Genomic DNA, 27,478 nt, shown 5'->3' on the forward strand with positions numbered 1-27,478 from the left:
AGGCTTATTGGAAATGGCATGGACCTGCAGACTGAACCTGGAGGCCAGAGATTGGTGCGTGGAGTGAAATGGAGATTGTCCTCCACCACCGTATTGATTGAGCTTAAAGTGTTTGAGGGGCCATGGCTTCCCATTCTCCGATGGCTCTGCCCCTACTTCCTAAGCTCATGTACAAAGCTCAATTACTCGAATAAGGAACTGGAGGGCTGTGAGTGTTCAAGTGATCATACTACAACACAAGTCTTGCATTATCAGCAGAGGAGGGAACCTGGGAAAAGAAGAGGAATGATTGACTGTTTTGTTGCAGCAATTACATTCGCCACCATTCGCACTGTCCATGCTCAGCTCGGACAGCTGCCTACATTGGGGAAAAAACAATGGCTATTTGCCATTGCACTAAACATCAATTACAAAGAAAATGCTTAAACCATTTTAAGCACAATGACTAGTTTGGGTGGGTCAAGTGGCTGTTCTCTACCTTGTTAAAATGCCACTGGCTTCTTCACCCATGTTCAGCTCTCCAACAGTAACAGGTAAAAATGAAGCAGGAGTGCTCGTCCTGGGTACACAGAAAACACACCATCGTTCTGTCAGTGGTCCCCCCACACCCACCACACATCCCCGCCTCTTCCCCCCCCCCCCCCACTCCCCCAGCCCCACAAAGACCTGGGGCGAATTTCTCCGACCCCCCGCCGGGTCGGAGAATCGCCGGCGGCTGGCGTGAATCCCGCCCCCGCCGGTTGCCGAAGTCACCGGCACCGGAGATTCGGCGGGGGCGGGAATCGCGCCGCGCGGGGGGTCCCGCCAACCGGATGGGCCGAAGTCCCACCGCTAAAATGCCTGTCCCGCCGGCGTAAATTAAACCACCTACCTTACCGGCGGGACAAGGCGGCGCGGGCGGGCTCCGAGGTCCTGGGGGGGCGCGGGGCAATCTGGCCCTGTGGGGTGCCCCCACGGTGGCCTGGCCCGCGATTGGGGCCCACCGATCCGCGGGCGTACCTGTGCCGTGGGGGCACTCTTTCCCTTCTGCCTCCGCCACGGTCTCCACCATGGCGGAGGCATTAGAGACTCCCTCCACTGCGCATGCACGGGAATGCCGTCAGCGGCCACTGACGCTCCCGCGCATGTGCCGCCCGCAGATGTCATTTCCGCGCCAGCATGCGGGGCACCAAAGACCTTTTCCGCCAGCTGGCGGGGCGGAAATTTGTCCAGCGCCGGCCTAGCCCCTCAAGGTTGGGGCTCGGCCCCCAAAGCTGCGGAGCATTCCGCACCTTTGGGGCGGCGCGATGCCCGTCTGATTGGCGCCGTTTTGGGCGCCAGTCGGCGGACATTGCGCCGTTTCCGGAGAATTTCGCCCCTGACATGCCAACTGGATTCTCTTGAAGGTTGGCTTCACCCAGGGCGTGTTTAGTTCAGTGGGCTAGACAGCTGGTTTGTGATGCAGAACAAGGCCAGCAGAGTGGGTTCAAATCCTGAACCGGCTTAGGTTATTTACGAAGGCCTGCCTTCGCAACCTTGCCCCTCTATGGGGAAAGCAACCAATGGTCATCTGGGACTATGGTGACTTGAAGGCTGACTAAATAGCCCAACTGGTGAATGCAGTGAAGTTGGAATTTGGTGCATTATTCAAATATAGAAAGAAGCCTTAGTTGACACATTTCTGTTAGAGGCAGGTCTCATTAAGATGGCCTACGCAAGGGATGTCTGATGGCAGCATTTAAATGAGGCCCAAAGCCAAATTTAGCTCAGGGTTCAGATTGGCACTGCGCCTATTTTGGGCAAAAGTGGAATTTTCCCCCATTTTCTCCCATGTTTCCGAAAATTTCCCAGACCCCACCCAACAGAATTTATGGGCAAATCATTTGAATGGTAATCAATAGTTATCAATGGTTTCCAGCCTTGTTAAAAATTTTGAGATCATTGTGTCTCAGTAAAAAGACAAGAATCAAACTTCTCTGCATCTGTACTTTGTGCTTGCCATGTTGTCTGTTGACTGCAGTTTAGGCTGTGGCAGATGTTCTCAAAAATAAACGGCCTGAGGACAATTGTTCCGAGAGAGGATAAAGCTTTCTCAATAAGCATTAAAAAGACATGGCCTGCTTTCCAAATTCCATGGGCGGGATTCTCGTGCCGGGCCGGAGAATCCCCGCAACCACGCTACGCCGCCCTGACGCCGGAGCACGATTTTCCGCACGTTTGGTGCGGCGCTGGTCGCGGGCCGCTCTACGCGGCCAGGCCGCCAATTCTCCAGTGGATGGGCCGAGCGGCCGCTCTAAAAAGGTTGAGTCCCGCCGGCGCCGTCCACACCTGGGGCGAAATTCTCCGTTATCGGCGGAAAGTCCGCCGATCGGCGCAAAAAACAGCGCAAATCCCACTTGCGTCACGGGAAAAATGGGTTGAAACTCTCCGGCCCGAAATGGGCTAGCAGCGGCGTAACGGGATCCGCGCTTGCGCAGTGGTTCACGCCGTGCAGCGTCATACGCGCCGCAAGGCGTGACGGCTCACAAGGCCGCGCTGCTCCCCCCCACCCGACCGGAACACCCGACCGGAACACCCGACTGGATGGCTGGGCGCCGCTCAGCCCCGAGGTTCGAGTCACGGGATGTGGAGGCGCTCCTGGACACGGTGGAGCAGAGGAGGGACGCCCTGTATCCCGGGCACGGCTGCAGAGTTGCCCCACGCCACAGCCGGCGTCTGTGGAGGGAAGTGGCAGAGGCCGTCACCGCTGCGGCCCTGACACCACGGACAGGCACCCAGTGCCACAAGAAGGTGAACAACTTCGTCAGAGCAGGCAGGGTGAGCCTCCCCCATATCCCCCCCATATCCCCCCTCCCCCATATCCCCCCTTCCCCATATCCCCCCTTCACCCATATCCCCCCTTCCCCCATATCCCCTATATCCCCCCTCCCCCATATCCCCCTCCACCACATCCCCCCTCCCCCATATCCCCCCTTCCCCCATATCCCACCCTCCCCCATATCCCCCCTCCGCCATACCCCCATCCCCCATATACCCCATCCCCCATATACCCCCTCCCCAATATCCCCCCTCCCCATACCCCCCCTTCTCCCATATCCCCCCTCCCCCACATCCCCCCTCCCCATATCCCCCTCCCCATAACCCCCCTCCCCCATATCCGCCCTTCCCCCATATCCCCCCTCCCCATATCCCCCTCCCCATATCCCCCTCCCCCATACCCCCCTTCCCCCATATCCCCCCTTCCCCCATATCCCCCCTCCCCCATATCCCCCTCCCCATATCCCACCCTCCCCATACCCCCCTCCCCCATATCCCCCTCACCATATTCCCCCATATCCCCCTCCCCATATCCCCCTTCCCCCATATCCCACCCTCCCCCATATCCCCCCGCACCCATATCCCCCCTCCCCCGTATCCCCCCTCCCTCATATCCCCCATATCCCCCCTCCCCCATATCCCCCCTCCCCATATCCCCCTTCTCCCATATCCCCCCGCCCCCACATCCCCCTCCCCATATCCCCCCTCACCCATATCCCCCCTTCTCCCATGTCCCCCCCTCCCCATATCCCCCCTCCCACTTATCCCCCCTCCCCCATACCCCCTCCCCCATATCCCCCATATACCCCCTCCCCAATATCCCCCCTCCCCATATCCCCCCTCCCCCACATCCCCCCTCCCCATATCCCCCCTCCCCCATATCCGCCCCTCCCCCATATCCCCCCTTCTCCCATATTCCCCCTCCCCATATCCCCCTCCCCATATCCCCCGCCCCCATATCCCCCCTTCCCCCATATCCCCCTCCCCATATCCCCCGCCCCCATATCCCCCCTTCCCCCATATCCCCCCTTCCCCCATATCCCCCCTCCCCCATATCCCCCTCCCCATATCCCACCCTCCCCCATACCCCCTCCCCCATATCCCCCCTCACCATATTCCCCCATATCCCCCCTCCCCATATCCCCCTTCCCCCATATGCCACCCTCCCCCATATCCCCCCGCCCCCATATCCCCCCTCCCCCATATCCCCCACCCTCATATCCCCCATATCCCCCCTCCCCCATATCCCCCATATCCCCCCTTCTCCCATATCCCCCCGCCCCCACATCCCCCTCCCCATATCCCCCCTCCCCCATATCCCCCCCTCCCCCATAACCCCCTCCCCATATCCCCCTCCCCCATATCCCCCTCCCCCATATTCCCCTCCCCATATCCCCCCTCCCCCATATCCCCCTCCCCCATATCCCCTTCCCCCATATCCCCCCTCCCCATATCCTCCCTTCCCCCATATCCCCCCTCCCCATAAACCCCCTCCCCCATATCCCCCTTCCCCCATATCCCCCCTCCCCATAAACACCCTCCCCCATATCCCCCTTCCCCCATATCCCCCCTCCCCATATCCCCCCTCCCCCATACCCCCCTCCCCCATATCCCCATATACCCCCTCCCCAATATCCCCCCTCCCCATATCCCCCCTCCCCCACATCCCCCCTCCCCATATCCCCCCTCCCCCATATCCGCCCCTCCCCCATATCCCCCCTTCTCCCATATCCCCCCTCCCCATATCCCCCTCCCCATATCCCCCGCCCCCATATCCCCCCTTCCCCCATATCCCCCTCCCCATATCCCCCGCCCCCATATCCCCCCTTCCCCCATATCCCCCCTTCCCCCATATCCCCCCTCCCCCATATCCCCCTCCCCATATCCCACCCTCCCCCATACCCCCTCCCCCATATCCCCCCTCACCATATTCCCCCATATCCCCCCTCCCCATATCACCCTTCCCCCATATCCCACCCTCCCCCATATCCCCCCGCCCCCATATCCCCCCTCCCCCGTATCCCCCACCCTCATATCCCCCATATCCCCCCTCCCCCATATCCCCCCTCCCCCATATCCCCCTTCTCCCATATCACCCCGCCCCCACATCCCCCTCCCCCATATCCCCCCTCCCCATATCCCCCTTCTCCCATGTCACCCCCTCCCCCATATCCCCATATCCCCCTCCCCATATCCCCCCTCCCCCATATCCCCCTCCCCATATCCCCCTCCCCCATATCCCCCTCCCCCATATCCCCCTTCCCCCATATCCCCCCTCCCCATATCCTCCCTTCGCCCATATCCCCCCTCCCCATAAACCCCCTCCCCCATATCCCCCTTCCCCCATATCCCCCCTCCCCATATCCCCCCTCCCCATATCCCCCCACCCCCATATCTCCCCTTCCTCCATATCCCCCCTCCCCATATCCCCCATATCCCCGCTCCCCCATATCCCCCCTCCACCATATCCCCCATATACCCCCTCCCCATATCCCCCTTTCCCCATATCCCACCTCCCCCATATCCCCCCTTCCCCCATATCCCCCCTCCCCATATCCCCCTTCCCCCATATCCCCTCCCCATATCCCCCCTCCCCCATATCCCCCTTCCCCCATATCCCCCTTCCCCCATATCCCCCTCCCCAATATCCCCCCTCCCCATATCCCCCCTCCCCATATCCCCCCTCCCCCATATCCCCCCTCCCCATATCCCCCATATTCCACCTCCCCATATCCCCCCTTCCCCCATATCCCCCTCCCCATATCCCCCCTCCCCATATGCCACCTCCCATATCCCCCCTTCCCCCCTTCCCCCATATCTCCCCTTCCCCATATCCCCCATATCCCCCTCCCCATATCCCTCCTTCCCCCAAATTCCATCTCCCCCATATCCCGCCTCCCCATATCCCCCTCCCCATATCACCCCTTCCCCAATATCCCCCCTCCCCCATATCCCCCCTTCCCCCATATCCCCCCTCCCCATATCCCCCCTCCCCCATATCCCCCTCCCCATATCCCTCCTCCCCCATATCCCCCTCCCCCATATCCCCCCTCCCCCATATCCCCCCACCCCCATATCCCCCTTCCCCCATTTCCCCCTCCCCCATATCCCCCTCCCCATATTCCCCCTACCAATATCCCCCCTTCCCCCATATCCCCCCTCCCCATATCCCCCTCCCCATATCCCCTTCCCCATATCCCCCCTCCCCCATATCCCCCCTTCCCCCATATCCCCCCTCCCCCATATCCCCTCTCCCCCATATCCCCCCTCCCCATATTCCCCCTCCCATATCCCCCCTTCCCCCATATCCCCCTCCCCATATCCCCCTCCCCATATCCCCCCTCCCCATATCCCCCTTCCCCATATCCCCCCTCCCCATATCCCCCCTTCCCCCCTCCCCATATCCCCCCTCCTCCCATATCCCATCTCCCCCCATATCCCCCTTCCCCCATATTCCCCCTTCCCCCATATTCCCCCTTCCCCCATATCCCCCCTCCCCATATCCCCCCTCCCCCATATCCCCCCCATATCCCCCCTCTCCATATCCCCCCTCCCCATTTCCCCCCCTCCCTCATATCCCCCTCCCCATATCCCCCCTCCCCCATACCCCCCTCCCCCATACCCCCCTCCCCCATATCCCCCTCCCCATTTCCCCCTCCCCATATCCCTCTCCCCATATCCCCCCTTCCCCCATATCCCCCCTCCCCATATACCCCCTCCCCCATATCCCTCCTCCCCCATATCCCCCTCCCCATATCCACCCTCCCCCATATCCCTCCTCCCCATATCCCCCCTCCCCATATCTCCCCTCCCCCATATCCCCCCTTCCCCCATCCCCCATATCCTCCCTTCCCCATATCCCCTCCCCCATATCCCCCCTCCCCCATATCCCCCCTCCCCCATATACCCCTTCCCCCATATCCCCCTCCCCCATATCCCCCTCCCCCATATCCCCCCTCCCCCATATCACCTGATCACTGCCTGATGTCTAACCATGCATGCTTCATTGTGTATCGCAGGACCAAACGTTCTGGCACCCATCCCCGCAGGTGCAGACCGCCCGCCGGATGCCCCTCGGAGGCCATGGGAGACGGAGAGACACGGACCCTCCAGCATGCGACGCCCGCAGGATGCCCCTCGCACACCACGGGAGACGGAGAGACACGGACCCTCCAGCATGCGACGCCCGCAGGAAGCCCCTCGCACACCACGGGAGACGGAGAGACACGGAACCTCCAGCATGCGACGCCCGCAGGATGCCCCTCGCACACCACGGGAGATGGAGAGACACGGACCCTCCAGCATGCGACGCCCGCAGGATGCCCCTCGGAGGCCACAGGAGACGGAGAGACCCGGACCCTCCAGCATGCGACGCCCGCAGGATGCCCCTCGGAGGCCACAGGAGACGGAGAGACCCGGACCCTCCAGCATGCGACGCCCGCAGGATGCCCCTTGCACACCATGGGAGACGGAGAGACCTGGAGCAACAGGGAGAGGACACCCCCGTCACGTACGGGGGCGACCACCCAGCGACGAGGGGGGCAGCCACAGGCCCCCGTCACATCCGAGCCAGGACACCACTACCCAGGACACCACTACCCAGGACACCACTACCCAGGACACCACTACCCGGGACACCACTACCCGGGACACCACTGCCCAGGACACCCCTACCCGGGACAGCACTACCCAGGAAGACAAAATACCGGACAGTGACTCAGAGTGGATGGGTGGAGGCGAACCCCCACCCCAAAGTGCCATGGACTCAGAGTGGGACGAAGAGCACGACACAACGCCACTGCTGTCACCAACACCCTCCACCATCGCAGAAACACTCACCTCGGTTGGGCACTTTAGTGATGAGGCGTCTGCTACACTCACTGGTGCACACAACACAGCCGTCCCGGTACAGCAGGTGGAGGTAGGAGCAGCAGAGGGGCCGGGCGGTCGGAGGGCAGCCCAGCCCAAGCGAACATCTGCCGCCTAGATGGATCCCGGGTTCCTGGAGTTACCACACCCACACATAGATCCGATGCAACCACCGACCCGGAGACGAGTGAAGAGGGTGACGGGCGGCTTGCGGCGGCTGCAGTCGCAGGTGGAGGAGTCCACCCGCGTCCAGGATCTGGGAGTGGTGCCGGTCATGCGTGCCACCCAGGCTGACACCGCATGGGTGGCGTCCGCGGTGGAGGCAATGTGTGCGATGGTGTCAGACATGGGGAACGGTTTGCGAGGCCTGGGGCTTTCCGTGCAGGCAGCGTCTGTGGCCCAGGACATGGCTGCCCTCTCACAGGAGGCCATGAGCCAGTGCCAGCGCCAGATGGCAGAGGCGCTCAACGCCATAGCCCAGTCTCTGCAGGCCATGGCCCAGTCTCAGCAGGCCATGGCCCAGTCTCTGCAGGCCATCGCTGAGGGCATCGGCGCCAGTGGCCATGTGCGAGCCGGCGTCACACTGTCACAGACAGGGTTTGCCAACCCCCTGGGCTCCATGGCTGCAAACCTGCAGACCCCTGTCGATACCAGCACGCGCCTCCAGGACTGGCAGCGCCAGATGTCGGGGGGGCGTCGGATGGCCAGTCCGTTCGCATCCCCCACCCATGTAGAAGCCTGGGGGCCATCGGGCACCCCGAGGGAGGAGGAGGTGGTGTGGTCCGTCCCGGCTCCCCCTGTAGGGGAGGTCCCGGTACACCGCGACACCTCGGACTCCCCCCCCCTTCCGTCCCAGGTGCATCGGGTGGGCAACGGGCAGGACATGCTGGCAGCTCGCCATCCCAGTCGCCCGGGCCACAGCCTGGCCCATCTAGGCCAGGACGCACCAGGAAACGGCCGCCAAAGGGATCCAGTGTCAGAAGGCAGGAATCACAGGAGTCCACCTCCAGTTCTGCTGTACCGTCTGGGGAACCACGTAGACATAGTCAAAGGGCCCGTAAGGCCAAACAATTAGACACTGAGTAAGTTGGCACGGGTGCAGGGCACAGATGAGTTTTAGGGGCTAGGGCACGTGCATGAACTCGTTTGGTTTTTAAAGTCAATGTTACACCTACAGAAGCTGCCTTTGTGCTCTGTCCAAAGCGTGCGGGGGTGTCATGTACGTTGAGCGCAAGTGTGTGTGTGAGGGGTGGTCTTACCTCAGCCCCAGCTGAGTCTGCCCCCTTCCCCCTGTGCCGCCATCAACATCCCCCGGGCAGAGGACAGGACCGTGCGCTGCAGTGTCACAGCCGCATGCAGGTGCCCCCAGAGAGGTACAGGCACCTGAAACGGATCTTCAGCACGCCAAAGCACCTCTCTATCACTCCCCTTGGCGCTACATGGGCATCATTGTAGCGGTTCTCCGCCTCATTGCGTGGCCTCCGTATAGGCGTCATCAGCCACGATCGCAATGGGTAGCCCCTGTCGCCCAGCAACCAGCCCCTCAGCCGGGGATGGCGTCCCTCGTACTTGCCAGGGATGAATGACCGCGACAACACGTATGAGTCGTGTACACTGCCTGGGTAACGGGCGCAGATGTGCAGGAACATCATGCGGTGGTCGCAGACCACCTGTATGTTCATCGAATAGGTCCCCTTTCTATTGGTGAACACGGCCCTGTTATCTGCAGGTGGCCGCACGGCGACGTGCATCCCATCGATCGCGCCCTGGACCATGGGGAACCCGGCCACGGCAGAGAAGCCCACGGCCCGGGCATCTTGGCTGGCCCAGTCCACGGGAAAGTGGATGTAGCGGTGCGCCATGGCATATAGGGCATCTGTCACTGCCCGGATGCACCGATGCACCGATGTCTGCGATATGCCGGACAGGTCCCCACTCAGTGCCTGGAATGACCCCGTTGCATAAAAGTTCAGGGCCACCGTAACCTTGACGGACACGGAGAGAGGGTGTCCCCCGCCAGTGCCACGTGGTGACAGGTGTGCCAGCAGGTGGCAGATGTGTGCCACGGTTTCCCGCCACATCCGGAGTCTCCTTCTGCATTCCCGGTCCGTGAGGTCCTGGTATAACTGCCGGGGCCGGTACACACGGGGCGCCCTCCGGTGCCTCCGTTGCCGTGGGGCCGCGACGTCCTCCTCCCCCTCCTCGTCCTGTCGGTCAGGTGTCCCTCCAGCCTGGGGGCTGGCAGCCTGCGCCGCCTCTCTGGCACGCTCCTCCTCCTCCTCCTCCTCATCCAGGGCAACATAGACATTAGCGGCTGCCGCCACGGCGGCCAACATCGCTGGATGATCGGAAAACATGACGGCCTGGTGGGTGGAAGGGGAACGATGACATGTCATCACTGCCCATATCCCCTCCTTCCCCCCAGCCAGGTAGCATGGACCGCATGGGTCCAACTGTTGGAGGCTGGCACCTGGCCAGGTGGACCAACTCACTTGCCCTCGCATCCCCCTCCCCGGCACGGACCTCCCATCCCCCTCCCCGGCACGGACCCCCCCCATCCCCCTCCCCGGCACGGACCCCCCCCCCCAACCTCCACCCCGGCACGGACCCCAACCTCCTCCCCGGCATGGACCCCCATCCCCCTCCCCGGCACTGACCCCCCCCCCCAACCTCCACCCCGGCACGGACCCCCCATCCCCCTCCCCGGCATGGACCCCCCCCCAACCTCCACCCCGGCACGGACCCCAACCTCCTCCCCGGCACGGACCCCCCACCCCCTGCCCGGCACGGACCTCCCCCCAACCTCCACCCTGGCACGGACCCCCCATCCCCCTCCCCGTCACGGACCCCCCCCCAACCTCCACCCCGGCACGGACCCCAACCTCCTCCCCGGCACGGACCCCCCATCCCCCTCCCAGGCACGGACCCCCCCCCAACCTCCACCCTGGCATGGACCCCCCCCAACCTCCTCCCCGGCACGGACCCCCCATCCCCCTCCCCGGCACGGACCCCCCTCCCGGCACTCCCCCGGAGCCCAGCCCACTCTAACCACCCCCCCCTCCCGCCGCACACACACACACACAACCCGAGACACACCTCTCCTCACGCATTCAGACTGCGGCCACTCCATCGCCTGCCCAGAGCCAACCCCCCAGGCCGTCACTCACCTCCACGCTGGTCGGCGTGAACCTGGAGCACAGGGTCACGCCGATGAAAAGGAGGTTTAATTTACGTCGACGTGAACGGTCATCACGTCGGCGGGACTTCGGCCCATCCGGAAGGGAGAATATCGGCAGGCCGAAAATCGGCTGCCTTGCGCAGACCCGTGCCATTCTCCGACGGCAGCGGTGACATTAACGCCCCGCCGACTTTTCTCCCTTCGGAGACTTCGGCAACCGGCGGGGGCGGGATTCACGGCGGCCAACGGCCATTCTCCGACCCGCTGGGGGGTCGGAGACTGACGCCCCTGGTCACAGTCGGCGGGAACTCTGCGCGCAGTGTCAGGGGGCGGCCTCCGGGGGGTTGGGGGGGGGGAGGGGTGGGGGGGGCTCCGATCCCGGGGGGCCTCCGATGGGGCCTGGCCCGCGATCAGGGCCCACCGATCGGCGGACCGGGCCTATTTTCATACGCGCCGGCCCCTGAACTCCCGCGCCATGTTGCGCACATTGAGGGAGGCCACCATGCATGGGTGGGTTGGCGTGGTGCACAGTTTGCGCCGGGATGGGAAGCTGGAGCAGCGTGAACCGCTCCAGCACCATGCTGGCCCCCTGTAGGGGCCAGAATCAGTACTCCCAGCGGCCTGTCCACGCCATCGTGAAACGCGACGGCGTTTCCGAAGGCGTGGACACTCTGCCGCCGAATGGGAGAATCCCGCCCCATGTCCCTCTCAGTGCATGTTGCATGTCATTCAATACTGTATTCGCTTTCCATGCGATATCAATTTAAGTAAAGCAATAGCTATTACTGCATCTCCTTTGTCCACAGAAGCTTTTTCCAATGTGTTAATTATAGATTTTAATTTAGTCGGAAAAGGTCACTGTTAAAGTAAAGATTTTCTGATTTAGGGCTTGGCTAAGGTCTGTGACTGAGTCATGTTGTTTCCATTGGGTTACGTTGCAAAAATTGCACATGACAATAGGAAGTATATTTACAACTACAAATTGTATTATATGTTTAATGCAATAACATTCAAAGCATGTATTTGACAACACATAATTTTTGAAATGGTCAAAATGTTATTGTGGAAGAATGGGTTTTATCTATTCTCAGAGATTATTTTGTATAATTTAAAGAAAGCAATAAATTCCCTAGAGAGCTACAATACCAGAATACATTTTACAAGTCATTGCTCGCTTTCTATTCTGTGAAGTTTCCTTTGTTGTTAACATTTGTGGTAAGCTATTACAAAAGTGTAATTTTACAACATTAACTTCTCTACCTGATAATTTCACTTTGTGGTTAAGTGAATGTTCAGCCAGAATCATACAATAAGTTGAAGCAACGCTGCCAGGAAATCATGGGTGGAGAATCATGCTTGGCTTTAACCCACATGTGGAACTGAATGTGGGTTTATGTGCATTCGAATCATAGAATCATAGAATTTACAGTGCAGAAGGAGGCCATTCGGCCCATCGAGTCTGCACCGGCTCTTGGAAAGAGCACCCTACTTAAGCCCACACCTCCACCCCATCCCCGTAACCCCACCTAACCAAAGGGCAATTTAGCATGGCCAATCCACCTAACCTGCACATCTTTGGACTGTGGGAGGAAACCGGAGCACCCGGAGGAAACTCACGCAGACACGGGGAGAACGTGTAGACTCCACAAGGACAGTGACCCAAGCCGGGAATTGAGCCAGGGACCCTAGAGCTGTGAAAAAACTGTGCTAACCACTGTGCTACCGGCCGCCACGGAACGATTCACAACAGAAGATGGCCATTCAACCCATTGACAGCTCTTTGGTCGAGCTTGTAACCTGAACATCACGTTCCTACTTGTCCCCATTCGATCCCTTGTTAATCAAGAATCTATCTGACTCTGCCTTGAAAATATCCAGCGACTCTGCTTCCACTGAGTGGTTCTGCACAAATTGACTTTGAGGCTCTCTGTGCATAAAGGCCAGGCATGACCCTGCACCTGTTACAGTGTGAATGCAGCTTCACCTTGGTGTCAGTATCAGCCTGCACACTTGAATGAAGGAAACTGAGATTTCCTGGAGGGATACATTCTTGCTGAATTGCTTGGAATCAGTTTGGATCTCCAACTCAGTTTACACTCAAGTGGGAGGAGTGGGGGGGGGGGGGGGGGGGGCGGGGGGGGCGATTCTCCGGCCACGTTGTACCGGTGCAAATCCCGCAATATCGGGAGAATGGCAGGAGAGCCCCGAAACATGAATTGCGCCAATCACCGAGCAGTGCATAATTCTCCCAGTCCATGACAGCTGATGTAATCTGATTAGCATATTTAAAGATTCACATATATCCCCCCCCAACCGGTGTAGCGGGAAGCCAGCAGAAATCACTACTTGTATCCGCCAGGTTGGCACTGTCAGGGGCAGGACCTGAAAGGGGCAGGGCCTGAAAGGGGGGTACGAAGGGAGCATTTAGCGGGACGTTGCTCACCTGGGGGTGGGCTGGCCTGGTACCAGCGATTGGTGGGGGGAACCTGCCGGGATTCTCCGAGCCTCCGTGCCAAAAATCGCCCTCAGCGCGGGGGCAGAGAATGGGGTCTCCGGGGCGCTGGTCGGGGGCCGTTGAAAGAGGCCCCCGCGCTGATTCTCCGCGGTCGACCGGCCGAGTTTCGCCGGCGTGGTTCTAACCTCGTTCCACCCTGCGGGAGCTCGGCCTCACAGGTGCGATGACTGTCCTGCTGGGGGGGGGGGGGTGGCGGGGGAAATCAGACTCCGTGGGGGGGGGGGCTCCACGACGGCCTGGCCCGCGATCGGGGGCCACCGATCGGTGGGCGCGCGTGATCCGGGGGGGGGGGCATATCTTCTTCCGCGCTGGCCCACTGTGCGGCTCCGCCATGTTGCTCGGGGGCCGCCGCGAAAACGGCCGCCACGCGCATGCGCGGACCCGCAGCCGGAAGTGCAGGGCACCGTAGCGGCAGCATGAGCTGCACGGCGCACGTCGGCACCCTGCTATCCCTCTCAAAACCGGACAATCACTCCGGGCTTTTTGAAAAAAGTCTGGAGTGATTCGTGCCCGTTTTCTGGCAGGCGTGGGGACATAGCCCCATTATCGGAGAATCCCGGCCTTGATACGTGTGAGAAGATGAAGGGACTGCATGGAGACCCATTGGGAGGGCCCCGATGTCTCAATTCCAGCAATCCTTGGTGGTAGTGGTGGGGTGGGTTCAGGTAGGGGGTCGGTGGATGGTTGATGCCGGTGGGAATGGTGGGAACGGGTCAGTACTGAAACTCCGATGATGACGAGGTTGGTGGTGGGGAGGGGAAGGGGGTGGGTGAGTGATGCCCCGATGTTGGTGAGGATGGTGGCCGGGGGGGAATGGGGGGGGAGCGGGGCACTGAAGCCCCGCTGCAGACAATGTTGTGAGGGGGTGGGATGGGGGCCTTCACTGTCACATTGACATTCAGATGAATGATGTCCCAATCTCGGGAAGCTGGGTTTGTCAGCGTGCTTAGGCCCCACCCTTCTCGGTGTCGGTGCAAATCACTCCCCCTTGCAAAAAAATTATTATGATGAGAATTGCAATGGAATAGTGCACTGGTTTTCGAGCCCGCAATGTTACTTAATCATTTTGGGGGAAAATTCTGCCCGATGTGAAATAATTGAGTTTCACCCCAACAATAAATCTGCAGAACATGAATATAACATAAGTGCATTATCATTGGCAGGTAAAGTGGGAGAATCTGGGGCGGGACTCTCCCCTCCCCGGCGGGGCGGGTCGTACCGGCGCCGAGGAGTGGCGTGAACCACTCCGGCGCGGACCGTCCGGAAGATGCAGAATCCTCCGCACCTACAGGGGCTAGGCCGGCAACGGCAGGGTTGGCTTCGTGCCAGTCGGCACCGAAGGGCTTGGCAGCGTGCCAACCGGCCCCAAAGGGCCTCCGCCGGTCGGCACAAGTAGGCGCATGCGCGGGAGTGCCAGCGTGTACTGGCGTCATCCCCGCACATGCGCATGGGGGTTCTTCTCGACGCCGGCCATGGCGGACCGTTACGCCAGCCGGCGCGGAGGGTAAGAGTGCCCCCATGGCACAGTCCTGCCCGCGGATTGGTGGGCCCTGATCGTGGGCCAGATCCCCCCGTTCCCCCCTGAGGACTCCGCCGGCTGCCAGCAGAGCCAGGTCCTGCCTGTACGGACCTGGTGTAATATGCGCCGGCGGGCCTGGCCGAAAACGGCCGGCCACTCGGCCCATCGCGGGGCAGAGAATCGCCGGTTGGGGGGGGGGGGGCTGCTGCCAACGGCCCCCGTCCGGCACGACGCGATTCCCACCCCTACTGAGAAACCGGCGCCGGAGAATCTGGCAGCCGGCGTCGGGGTGGCTTCATGCCGCCCCCCTGGCGATTCTCCGGCCCGGCGGGGGGGGGGGGGGGGGGGTCGGAGAATCCCGCCCCTGGTCTTCTTCAAAAAGCTGAAGGGGAAAATCCAAGGCAAAAATACCCCAGACTTGTGTAGCCCGTGTATCTCTGTGAGGATGGATACAGATATACATTGCCAGGGTAATGGGAAAATCAAAAGGAAGAAAGATGAAGAAATTAAACAAAAACAGAAAAAATAACTGTTATTGGAACCTGATGAATGCAACTTTGACAAAGAGTCACTCAGTCTCGAAACGTTAGCTCCCTTCTCTCTCCACAGATGCTGTCAGACCTGCTGAGATTATCCAGTATTTTCTGGGGGGGGGTTGCCGATTCCAGAGTCCGCAGTAATTTGCTTTTATCTTCCTGATTAATCCTAAATGGCTCGTCGGAACATTCAAGCTTGAATCACACAGTTAATGTCATGAACACTTCATCGGGACTTAATTTCTACAGAGGGTTTCATACATGTTTGCTGTAATTTTGACAAAAAGGCTTGAACAAGGTTTTGACAAACAGATGTTTTATTTTCGATATTTGCATGGTTTCTGAAGCTCCTCCACTGAATTTACAGTCAATGTTTGGGAGAGCCCGTGCAGAAATTCAACCCCCAAATAACATTCGGCTCAAGGCAGCTTTCTTCATACCTATGAGATGGTCTTAGGTGTTGTGCAAGATTTTGCACCAAGTGCGTTTTGAGGAAAAAGATGGCTCAGAATCTATACCCTACATCTCTCCTTACAAGAAATACAAAGGGCCTAAGTTGCTAAGGACCTGATTCCACAACTTATGCAGTGTTATCACCTGCCTACCAGTGATTTCCAGCAAGAAACACGCCAGAGTATTTGCAAGGACCCAGCAGGCTCTCATTCTACTGAAAACACATATCAGGCACCACCCTTGACCCTAAGGTCAGGAAAAATAGCACACACCATATTGAGGAAGAAGGCTTTTAGCACCTCAACTCCTGAAAGCACCAGTCTATGCCTCCAATGGTGCAATTCTAATATGTCTCCTTGACATGTCCAAGCAATAAATGAATCTGTTCTCATGCTGCTTGCCAAGAGGAGAGATGTGCACATAAGGAGGAATCAAATAGAATTTTCAATGGATGTTATAAAATGTTGCATGGATATTCTTCAGCAACAAACAGAATAAGGCAGTAACCTGATCGGATCCAATCATGTAAATTCACTGGGGGATAGTTAATCCGTCAGCATAGTTTTCAGCACCAGCTGAACACTTGAGTCGGAAGCATTTAATGTATTCTGAGAACCTGTATCAGCCTCCTGCAGCATTATAAAGGAGAAACACATCTTGTCATCTTGTAGCACACTTTACCATAAACACTTATAAGTCCTGGTTTTCATAGTTACCGTGTAAGGATTTCACATAAAATAATTTCTGTCTGTCTCTACCTCCCTGAAGCTAATAGCTTCAAGGATCATCTATATTTTGTATCTGTTGAAGAGATGTGGATGTCACTAGCAAGGCCAGAATTTATTACCCATCACTAATTGCCCGAAAATAGGATAGCGAGCAGCATTCTTGAATTACTATAGTCTGTGGTGAAAGCAATGCAGGGTACTGTTAAGAAGGATATCCCTGGACTTTGACCCAGCAACAACGAATTAAGGAATGTTGATATAAAAATAAGAGAGTAGAATAAGGAAAAGAAAAGTGTGTGATATTATTAAAGAGACACAGAGCAACAAGGCAATGATGACATTTGAGTCACTCCACTTCACTACAAACATGGTACATTTGAGCAAGTTTCCTTAAATCCTGGGGAAAATCACAAATTAGAAATGGACAGAAAATTGGCACCAGTGGATTAACTGTCCAATATATCCCCCCGATTTTCCTTCCAATTGACTTCCTGATGGACAATCTACAATAAGATTCGGCCTGTGTCCAGAGCGAACATCACTCCTATGTCTTTTTTTCAGAAAGCTTTTGATGTTTATGCAGCTTTGGCACCATGGAAGCCAGTTGGTGTTTCAAAACATAACACAAGGACACGACACTCGAGTGTAACACACCAGCTTAGTGAAACATTTGTGTATTTATAAAATTAAATTAGGACATTTGGTGTGGTGAGCAATGCCATATTTGCAGCGCATCTCTAATTATCCTTTGAAGGCAATTAAGAGTCAACGTGGATATGGATTCAGTAAACCAAACCAGGTAAGGGCAGCAGTTTTCCTTCTCTATAAGGACATTAGTGAACCAGATGAGTTCTTACAACAATTGATAATGGTATCATTTTATAAATTATTTTTATTGAAATTGTAATCATTTTTTACAAAGTTTGCAAAAAGAGCATATATTAACACATCATAGCAGGAATAATCCCCTCCCCTCAACACCAATGTCAAGCAAACCCTCTCCCCTGTTTCATCTCCCCTAACTGTTTAAGTATTATGTTGGCCTCACATTCTATATTACATATTTTCAGGATTTTAGTTATTTACCTGTGCTCACTCCATCAAAAAGACGGAAGAGGGAAACTTTGGGATGTACAGTGTCTCAGCTCGTTTGGCGGTTTTATTTACAGGGTATTGGTGCCCTCCCTGACAGGGTTAGTTCAGCGTGTGCTTGCCCCCGTTCTGATCTGGGACCTTTTGACCCTGCTGTCGGGTCCTTTGCTCTCGGCCCCCATTGACTGCCCCAGCTGTTTTGCCCCCCCACCCACCCCGCTGCTCCCTCCTCCCCTCTTCTCTCTTCCCTCTCCTTATTCTTCGGCATTGAAGAAGGCATCATGATCAGAATTACTGAAACTATCTTTTAATTTGTTTTATTTTAGTAATATGTTTTATTCATTCATAGGATGTGGCTATCACTGGCTAGGACCATATTTGTTGCCCACCCCAAATAACCCTTGAGAAAGTGGTGGTGAACAGTGCTGATAGAGAGGGAGTTCCAGGTTTTTGACCCAGTGACAGTGAAGGAATGGTGATAAATTTCCAAATCAGGGTGGTGAGTGGCTTGGAGGGGAACTTCCAATTGGTGGTGTTTCCAGGTATCTGCTGCCTTTGTCCTTCCAAATGGTAGTAGTCGTGGGTTTGGAAGATCCTGTCTAAAGAGCCTTGATGAGTTTCTGCAGTGCATCTTCTAGATGGTACACACTGCTGTCATTTTGCATCGGTGGTGGAGGGAGTGAATGTTTGTGTATGGGGTGCCAATCAAGCGGACTGCTTTGCCATGGATTGTGTTAAGCTTCTTAAATGTTGTTGGAGCTGCACTCATCCAGGTAAGTGGAACGTATTCTATCACACTCCGGACTTGTGCCTTGTAGATTGATGCTCCCTTCCCTTACTGATGATCAAGAGTAGACTGATGGAATTGTAATTGACCGGGTTGGATTTGTCCTGCTTTTTGTGCATAGGACATATCTGGACAATTATCCACATTGCAAGGTAGATGCCAGTGTTGTAGCTGTACTGGAACAACTTAGCCAGGGGCACAGCATGTTCTGGAGCACAAGACTTCAGTATTGTTGCCGGAATATTGTCAGTATCCATAACCTTTGCAGTATCCAGGCCTTAAACCATCTCTTGATATCACATGGAGTGAATGAAATTGGCTGAAAACTGACATCTGTGATGTTGGGGTCGTCTGGAGGAGGCCGAGATAAATTTTGCACTTGCACTTCTGGCTGAAGATTCTTGCAAATACTTCAGCCTTATCTTTTGCACTGATATTCTGGGCTCATTCATCATTGGAGATAGGGATGTTTGTGGAGTATCCTCCTCCTGTGAGTTGTTCAATGGTCCACCATCATTCACGACTGGATGTGACAGGACCTCAGAGCTAAAATCTGATTTGTTGGTTGTGGAATCGTTTTGCTCTGTCCATGAATTGCTGCTGATGCTGTTTGGCACGAAAGTAGTCCTGTGTTGTTGCTTCACCAGGTTGACACCTCATTTTCAGGTATGCCTGGTGTTGCTCCTGACATGCCCTCCTGCACTCTTCATTGAACCAGTGTTGATCCCCTGGCTGGATGTTAATGGCAGAGTGGGGAATATGCTGGGCCATGAGGTTGCAGATCTGCTGCTGATGGCCCACAGCACTTTATAGTTGCTCAGACTTGAGTTGCTTGATCTGTTTGGAATTTATTCTACTTAGCACGCTGGTAGTGCCACATAATGTTAAGACGGGATTTCATCTTCACATATGCTGGGCGGTGGTCACTCCTGCTGATATTGTCATGGGCAGATGCGTCTGCGTCATCAGGTTGGTAAAGATGAGCTCAAGTAAGGTATGATTAGCAGGGGAGACTAGGACCCGGGGGCACAGCCTTAGAATTAAAGGGAGTCACTTTAGAACAGAGATGAGGAGAAATTTCTTCAGCCAGAGAGTGGTGGGTCTGTGGAATTCATTGCCACAGAGGGCGGTGGAGGCCGGGACGTTGAGTGTCTTTAAGACAGAAGTTGATATAGTCTTGATTTCTCGAGGAATTAAGGGCTATGGAGAGAGAGCGGGTAAATGGAGTTGAAATCAGCCATGATTGAATGGTGGAGTGGACTCGATGGGCCGAATGGCCTTACTTCCACTCCTATGTCTTATGGTCTTATGATTCCGAGAATATGAGCATGTCAGATTGTTGCTTAGCAAGTCTATGAGATAACTCTCCCAATTTTTGCACAAGCCCCCAAATGATAGTATGGAGGAATTTTCAAGGTCGAGACAGTCAAATGGATTCACAATGCCAAGTGGTCCATCCATGTTGCTAGCGGTTTGGCACAACTGGCTTTCTAGGCCATTTTAGGAGCATTTAAGAGTTAGCCACATTGCTATTGGCTTGGAGTCACATATAGGCCAGACCAGGTGAGGATCGCAGAAGGACTTTAGTGAACCAGATAGGTTTTTACAACAATTGGCAATGGTTTTATGGTCATTAGATTCCAGGGGTGGGATTCTCCAACCCTCCGCGCCAAAATCGCGCTCGGCACAGGGGCGGAGAATTACCCAAAATAGGCTCCCACGCCGGCACGCGATTCGCCGGCAACCGGAGAATCGTCAGTAGTCGCACGCGCACAATTGACGTGCCACCGGTCCCGGTCCCCACGGCGATTCTCCATGCTGGATGGGCCGAGTACGCGCCGAGTTCCGCTGTGGTCCCACCCGGCGGGACCTCCCCGTTCTGGCTGCGGGGGCCATCCTGGTTGGGGGGGGGGCGGGGGGGATCCGACACTTGGGGGAAGCCTCCACGGTGGCCAGGCGCTCGGTCAGTGGCTACCGATCGGCGGGCACGCTCATTCCGGGGGGGGTATGTCTCTCCGTGCCAGGCCCCTGTAGGGCTCCACCGTGTTGCGTGGGAGCCTGCACGAAGACGGCAGCCGCGCGCACGTGCAGACCCGCAGCCGGCCACTGTGCGCATGCGCGGCCACGCGGGTGTAACTGCAGGTCCCCGCCGGCAGCGGAGCTGCGGGACCCACGCCGGGGCCCTGCTAGCCCTCCTGAAGACGGAGAATCACCCCGGACTTTCTAGGAAAAAGTCCAGAGTGATTCCCGCCCGTTTTCCGACTTAGTCCCCAGAAGGGAAAATCCGACCCCAAGTTTTTATCGAATTCAAATTTCACCATCTGCCATGGTGGGATTCAAACCCAGGGGCCCAGAGCATTACCCTGGGTCTCTGGATTACTCGTCCAGTGACAATACCATGATGTCACCGCTTACCCTAGCAGATATTTAATTGAATTTAGATTCCACCAATTTACCTGATGGGATTTGAATCCATGTGCCAGAGCATTAGGCTGAGCACGATTTCCTAGTTGAATGACATTACCACTACAACACTATCTCCCATGTAAATTGGCAATTTACCAGCACAAAATTGCAAGGAAAATCCGCGGCAGAATCCTGCAGGCTCAGCTATCATCACGTTTTGCAGTTGAGGTGTTTGGAAATAAATCTGAGAAGCATTTCCTCACACCAATCTTGAAAATGTACTCACTTGTCAAATGTGAGCTGTGATCTTCGAGGTCATAGGTCTTAGAATTCCGACAGTGCAGAAGGAGGCCATTCGGCTCATTGAGTCTGCACCGACCCTCTGAAAGTGCACTAGGCCCACTCCCCACTCTATCCCCATAACCCCACCTAGCCTGGACATCTTTAGCATGACCAATCCACCTAACCTGCACATCTTTAGTTCGGTGGATTGGCCATGATAAATTGCCCTTTAGTGTCCAAAATTGCCTTTAGTGTTGGATGGGGTTACTGGGTTATGGGGATAGGGTGGAGGTGTTGACCTTGGGTAGGGTGCTCTTTCCAAGAGCCGGTGCAGACTCGATGGGCCAAATGGCCTCCTTCTGCACTGTAAATGCTATGATAATCCACCTAACCTGCACATCTTTAGCATGGCCAATCCACGTAACCTGCACATCTTTGGACCGTGGGAGGAAACCGGAGCACGCAGCGGAAATCCACGCAGACACGGGGGGGAAACATGTGAACTCCACACTGTCACCCAAGGCCGGAATTGAACCCAGGTCACTGGTGCTGTGAGGCAGCAGTGCTAACCACTGTGCCACCGTGCCGCACAATGTGGGTCTTCAAAGTTTTAAGTTTAGGATTCGGAAATCTTTCTGCTGATTTTGTACCATAACTGAAAAATCTTGTTGCAATGACCACAGAAGCAAAACTTAATTTTAATGTAAATAAATCAAAGAGATCCCTCCCAGTCAATCATCCATCCATTGCGCTTCCAAACCACAGCTCAAGAGTTCAGGAAGCAAACAATAATTCCTATTTCTTCAAAGTTGATAAAAATATATTTCTCTGACATTTATGGAGACAAATCTAATTTTGTGCTGCTGTAAAACTGTAAAATCTTGATCCTGTTACTAATATTGCTGCTGGATAAATGTATAATTATTTCTTTTTACGGTTTATTACACAGCAGTCAGCATGTAAACAGGATGGGTTGGCTGTCCGTAGGCAAAGTGTCTTCCAAACGTTGCTAGAATGGAAGGGATCTGATTCCAGGGACCATTTCCATTGTACACTTGCCATGCATGTGCCAGCTTGAAGTTGGATTTTTATCCAGGTCAGAGATTTAACAGGTACATGTTTGATCTGAATTTGTACATTTCTGACTCCACTGTGATCCTGTTTAGGCAGTAAACCTATCGGCTCAAGACATTTGTATTGGCTTGACTTCCCTGTGGCCACAGGCCTGCACGCAGAATTCAGGGTTGCAAGTCCAGCTGCCAGTCTTTCATGCTTCTGTCCAAAAACCCTGCTAAAAGGTCCAAGTGACATCACCCTTTTCCGACTTCCCCATTTTAGCTACCTATGCTGATCCTCCAGATTGAAAGGGGTCAGTCACGAGTGCTACTTTCAGTATCTGCCAGGCACCCTGCATTTAGATACCCACCCAGTGAACTAGGGAGAAAGTAAACCTGCGGCGTTGTCACATGCACTCCTGCCTTGCAACCATCAATCAATGTGGCTTGTAGCTTCTCCTAGATTGTGAGCAAGCACTTCCCCACCACACTCCAGAGCATTTCCAGGAATTCCTGAGTTAATGTACAGGAGCAGAGTACTGATGTCATAGACTGCAGCCCTCTGCAACAGGTGTTCTCTGCTGGAGCAGGGGCTGTGGCCTCAAAGTCACAACAGTCCTTGAATTCTCTGCCAGCAGCTCCCTCCAGGGTGCTACAAGGGACTTTGAGCTAATTTCCCTTTGAGTGCACAGTTGCATTGAGCAGGTCACCTGTTTTGCCAGTGTTCAGTCCATTACTTACCTCCAATGCCCCTAATATTCAACTCAAGAGAGCTCTGGGATTGCTTCCTACCTGCCCAGGGCATCATAGGCTGCACACTAGTTGCCACCAGGGTACCAGAGTACCACACCTGGAACCTCCTTCCTAACAGCACTGTGGATGTACCTACACCACATGGACTGTAGTGGTTCATGATGCCAGCTCACCAACACCTCCTCAAGGACAATTAGGGATGAGCAATAAATGCTGGCCTTGCCAATGAAGCCTACATCTCAAGAACAAATTTTAAAAATCCAGATAGTCTCCTTCAGGGTCCACAAAAATAATCCGGGCTACTGCAGCCCCACACTCGACCTCCCGACCACAACCACCCCAACCTCTGCAATGTATCTAGCTGGAGGCTGCCACTCTCTGTTCTTGATGTCTCAATCAATCAATATGCATTGCGACATTGGCTCATCACCTCACATCTTGCCCGCCAGGTATAAATGGGACCTCCAAATCGCTGGGGCGCTCTGTGACCAGAAAGTGCAGCCAGGCAATTATGTTACATCAGTTGTTTGCCCAACATCAAAATTAACCCAAGAGACTTCACTGGCAATGTAGAAACTCACTGGGGCCAAACAGTGCCATGAATCTGCTGGGCAAGAACAATGCCAGTGGAAAATAGACAGAAAACTGGAGATGACACGCTCTTTTACTAGTTTTCAGTCTTCTCAAGATACTAAGGCATTATGGGGGGCACCCAGATGTTCATCAGGACATTTCCTGTCAAATCTAATACAAACATGGCCAAGAAACAATGCTACTCAGAAAAATAAAATTCTTCCAACATCTGTGCCAATTTTCTCCAATAGCAAATTAGCCAGTTCCACTTTCCCAGCCTTTCCTCGTGGCCCTGTAAATGTTTTTTCTTCAGGTAGCTTATACAATTCGCCTTTGCAAACAAAGGAAAAATTTCCATTTATTAGTAAGTCAAGTCACCATAATCCCAGATGACCATAGGCTGCTTTCCGCTTTGAGGGGGAGAGCTGACGTGATAATTTAACCTAAGGATCACCACACCTCAGACAAGTTTGAGAAGGTGGGGTCTTCATGAATAACCTCAGCCAGTACAGGAATTGAACCCGTGCTGCTGGCCTTATTTGGCATCATGAAGCAGCTGTCCAGGCAACTAAGCTAAATCAGTATTTATATAGCCCCTTTCATATGGGTGGCATCTCAGAGCACCTTACAGCCTATGAAGTACTTTTGAAGTGTAAAGACTGTTCTCATGTCGGAAATGCAGTGGGCAATATGTTCACAGCAAGTGCCTATAATCAGTAAGATGATCATGACCGGCTAATCTGTCTTTCCGATATTAATTGAAGGATAATTAGTCAGGGCACAAGGGTTAACTCCACCGCATTTCATCAAAATAGTGCCATGGGGTCCTTAACATCTACCTGAGACGGCAACAGGACCTCGATTTGATGACTCATTCCAAAGAAATCACCTCTGGAAATACATCATTTCCACAAGACTGCCAGCTTTAATTTTTGGGCTCAAGCCCTCGATTGATACTTCATCTCGGAATCTTCTGGTGGAAAGTTGCGATTACTACCAACAGAGCCACAGCTGGCACAAGTGAATCTGCCTCCACCACACTCTCACTTGAAATCCTAACAACCTACTGCTTTAAAAACCTTTTCCTCATGTTGCCGTTGGTCTGGGAAAGGGATAACTACTTTGCATATTAACTTTGTTTCACCAATCCAATGAGATCAAGGCTGATCTTTGACCTTGCCTTTTCCCCATACCCCTGAATGCTGTAGTTCTCTTTTATAGGCGTCCAGATAGTGTCTAACCTCAGACCATAGATACCAGTGCCACAAATTACTATGGGGAACACCAGCGAGTGCAATAACCGTGATTTAGTTGTTTGATGTTGCTGCACAGCTCAAACCTCAGGGAAGGGGGTGGGGGGGGGGCAGTTTACACTCCTGCTTGCGGGGATGGGGGGGGAGGGTGTTGACAATGGCAGAGAGGGCAGAGAATCAAGTGGGAGTTCCAAAATGTTCTTCCGATCTTTTAAACGCCTGAGCTGCTGGCGGAGTTACAAGCCCGCCCCGACAGTGTGACGCCATGGGACCCACCCCATGATTTTTTTTTGTTGACCAGTTTAAAAATGTGGCAGGACAAGGCAGCAGGGCAGTCGAATTAGTCATTTGACAAAAGAAAATCAGTAAATTTCACTGTAGGTAAAGGAAGGATTGGCGACCACCAATCAGTATGTATAACAAATTATAATGATTTATTTGAACAAAGTCTTTCACAATCTGATCCCTACTAGCTCTAGAATCACAGAATCCCTACAGTGCAACAGCAGGCCACTTGGCCCATCGAGTCTGCACCAGCCCTCTGAAAGAGCACCCTACCTAGGCCCACACCCCCACTCCCCCATCCCCCATCCCCCCTCTACCCCGCTGCACTATCTATCACCGTAACCCCACTTAACCGGCACATCTTTGGATACTCAGGGGCAATTTAGCATGGCAAATGCACCTAACCTGTACATCTTTGGACTGTGGGAGGAAACCGGGGCACCCGGACGAAACCCACACAGACACGGGGAGAATGTGCAAAGTCCACAGGGACAGTCACCCGAGGCCGGAATTAAACCTGGTCCCTGGCGCTGTGAGGCAGCAGTGCTAACCACTGTACCACCGTGCCCCCCTCTCCCCAAATCTACTCTGGCTGCAAAAGCCCGTGCTCTGCATCAAGATCTCCGTGCTTGATTCCCATTGGGTGATGGTGTCACATGACCCTCCTGATGTACGATCCTTAAAGAGGCCAGCTTCTAAATCCGTCGTAGGTCTTTAAAACATTGTCGTCTGCTGCATGCTGCTTTAATGCCACGCAAAGAGTAATAATTATGGAGCAGGTAGATGAAGACTGCAGTTGTACAGGAAGAGCATGAAGAAAAGGAGGAGGTCAACATGGAGAGAGCTGTTCTGCAGCCTGCAGGCCAGGAGCTGTATGTGACAATTTGACTGAGAATTATTTCCCGTAGTTGACACACTTACTCCCAAGCAATTTTGTCCTTACAATGAAAACCACCTCAAAGAACAAGCTGCACATTATCAACTATTGCAGTTGAACTAAATGCAGGAAAGCTCAGCAGGTCTGGCAGCATTTGTGGAGAGAAAAACAGAATTAACGCTTCGTGTCCAATCTGACTCTTCGGAGTTTCATGCCAAATCATGGTCTTGGCAGTGCACAATGTTATGAAATGTGCAGCCGAGGGATATCGAGGTGCAGTGCCACAGAATCTTTACTCCACTCTGACTTCAGCAATCAGAGCACTCACTAAAACACACACCCAGTCTCACTGCACATGCTTCATGTCCTTACCCTGATCAGCACCCGGATGATACTTTCACACGCACTCTGCCTTTACTATCACGTGCTATCTGCCTTCACCAGCTCGTGTAAAGTACATTTTAATCCTAACCATATAACTCCAAATTTCACATGGTCAGGCTGCTGCTATTCCATTTTAGCATCCGCATTACTGGATTTCAACAGTCCAAGGTCTGCAGAATTTACATTTGCAGTTGAACTTAGCCCAGTACTTAAGAGATCATTCCACTGAGCTCAGAGATCATTTACAACTTAGATATTTTGAATGAGAGCAAAGTTTAGCAGGAGCATTCTGATTACTGCATTCCTGGTCCAGATAATCATTAGCGAGAAACTGCATTTAAATGGTGTCTTATCTCAGGAATATTACAAAAACTTTACATAAAGTATTTATTTTCTTCTGTTATATAGTTAATATCGCAGGCGATGTCATTATTCCTGGAGCCAATAACGAGGAACATAATGAGAGGCTGAGATTAGGCTAGATTGCAGTCAGCAGGGCTTGCAGAAAAGTGCTTGCTAGGCACAATAGAGCTAACATTCATGGGGCATAAACTCACGAATGGCGGAATGAATCCAGGTAAAGACCAGAAAATACTAGCACTGTGAGACGTTTCTGTGATTCGTGAACTATTATAAAAGGCACATCCCAAGCTTTGCTATCGTGGCTGATCCATTACAGAGGTTGAACAGTGAGCATTCTCAGTGCTGATTTAGACCATAAGACCATAAGAAATAGTAACAGGAGTGAGCCGTTCGGCCCCTCGAGCCTGTTCTGCAATTCAATAGGATCATGGTTGATCCAACGTTCCTCAAATCCACTTTCCTGCCTTTTCCCGTATCTCTTGATTCCCTTACTGATCAAGAATCTATCCATCTCAGCTTTAAACATACACAAGGACTCTGCCCCCACAGCTTTCTTTGACAAGGAGTTCCAAAGACTCACAGCCCTCTGAGAGAGGAGATTCCTCCTCATGTCAGTCTTAAATGGGCACCCCTTTATTCTGAGACGATGCCCTCAGATCCTGGACTCTCCCATGAGGTGAAATATCCTCTCAGCATTTACCCTGTCAAGCCCATTAAGAATTCTATATGTTTCAATGAGACCACCTCTCATTCTTCTAAATTCCAATGATGATA

General features: G+C 54.4%; 1 long non-coding RNA gene across 3 annotated transcripts in view; it reads right to left on the reverse strand.

Annotated features, from left to right (window-relative positions):
* Nucleotides 1-27,478, reverse strand: part of LOC140387685 (uncharacterized) — a 73,175-nt gene that overhangs the window by 29,896 nt on the left and 15,801 nt on the right. Inside the window, exon 1 of one of the 3 annotated variants that reach the window (XR_011933943.1) lies at nucleotides 26,330-26,457. The exons of the other annotated variants lie outside the window; for them this stretch is intronic. This is a non-coding gene — a long non-coding RNA (uncharacterized lncRNA). Of the gene's footprint in view, nucleotides 1-26,329; nucleotides 26,458-27,478 lie in introns of those variants that run through there. 3 annotated transcript variants of the gene reach the window in all.

The sequence above is a fragment of the Scyliorhinus torazame genome, chromosome 13 (assembly GCF_047496885.1).
Source record: "Scyliorhinus torazame isolate Kashiwa2021f chromosome 13, sScyTor2.1, whole genome shotgun sequence".
NCBI lineage: Eukaryota > Metazoa > Chordata > Chondrichthyes > Carcharhiniformes > Scyliorhinidae > Scyliorhinus > Scyliorhinus torazame.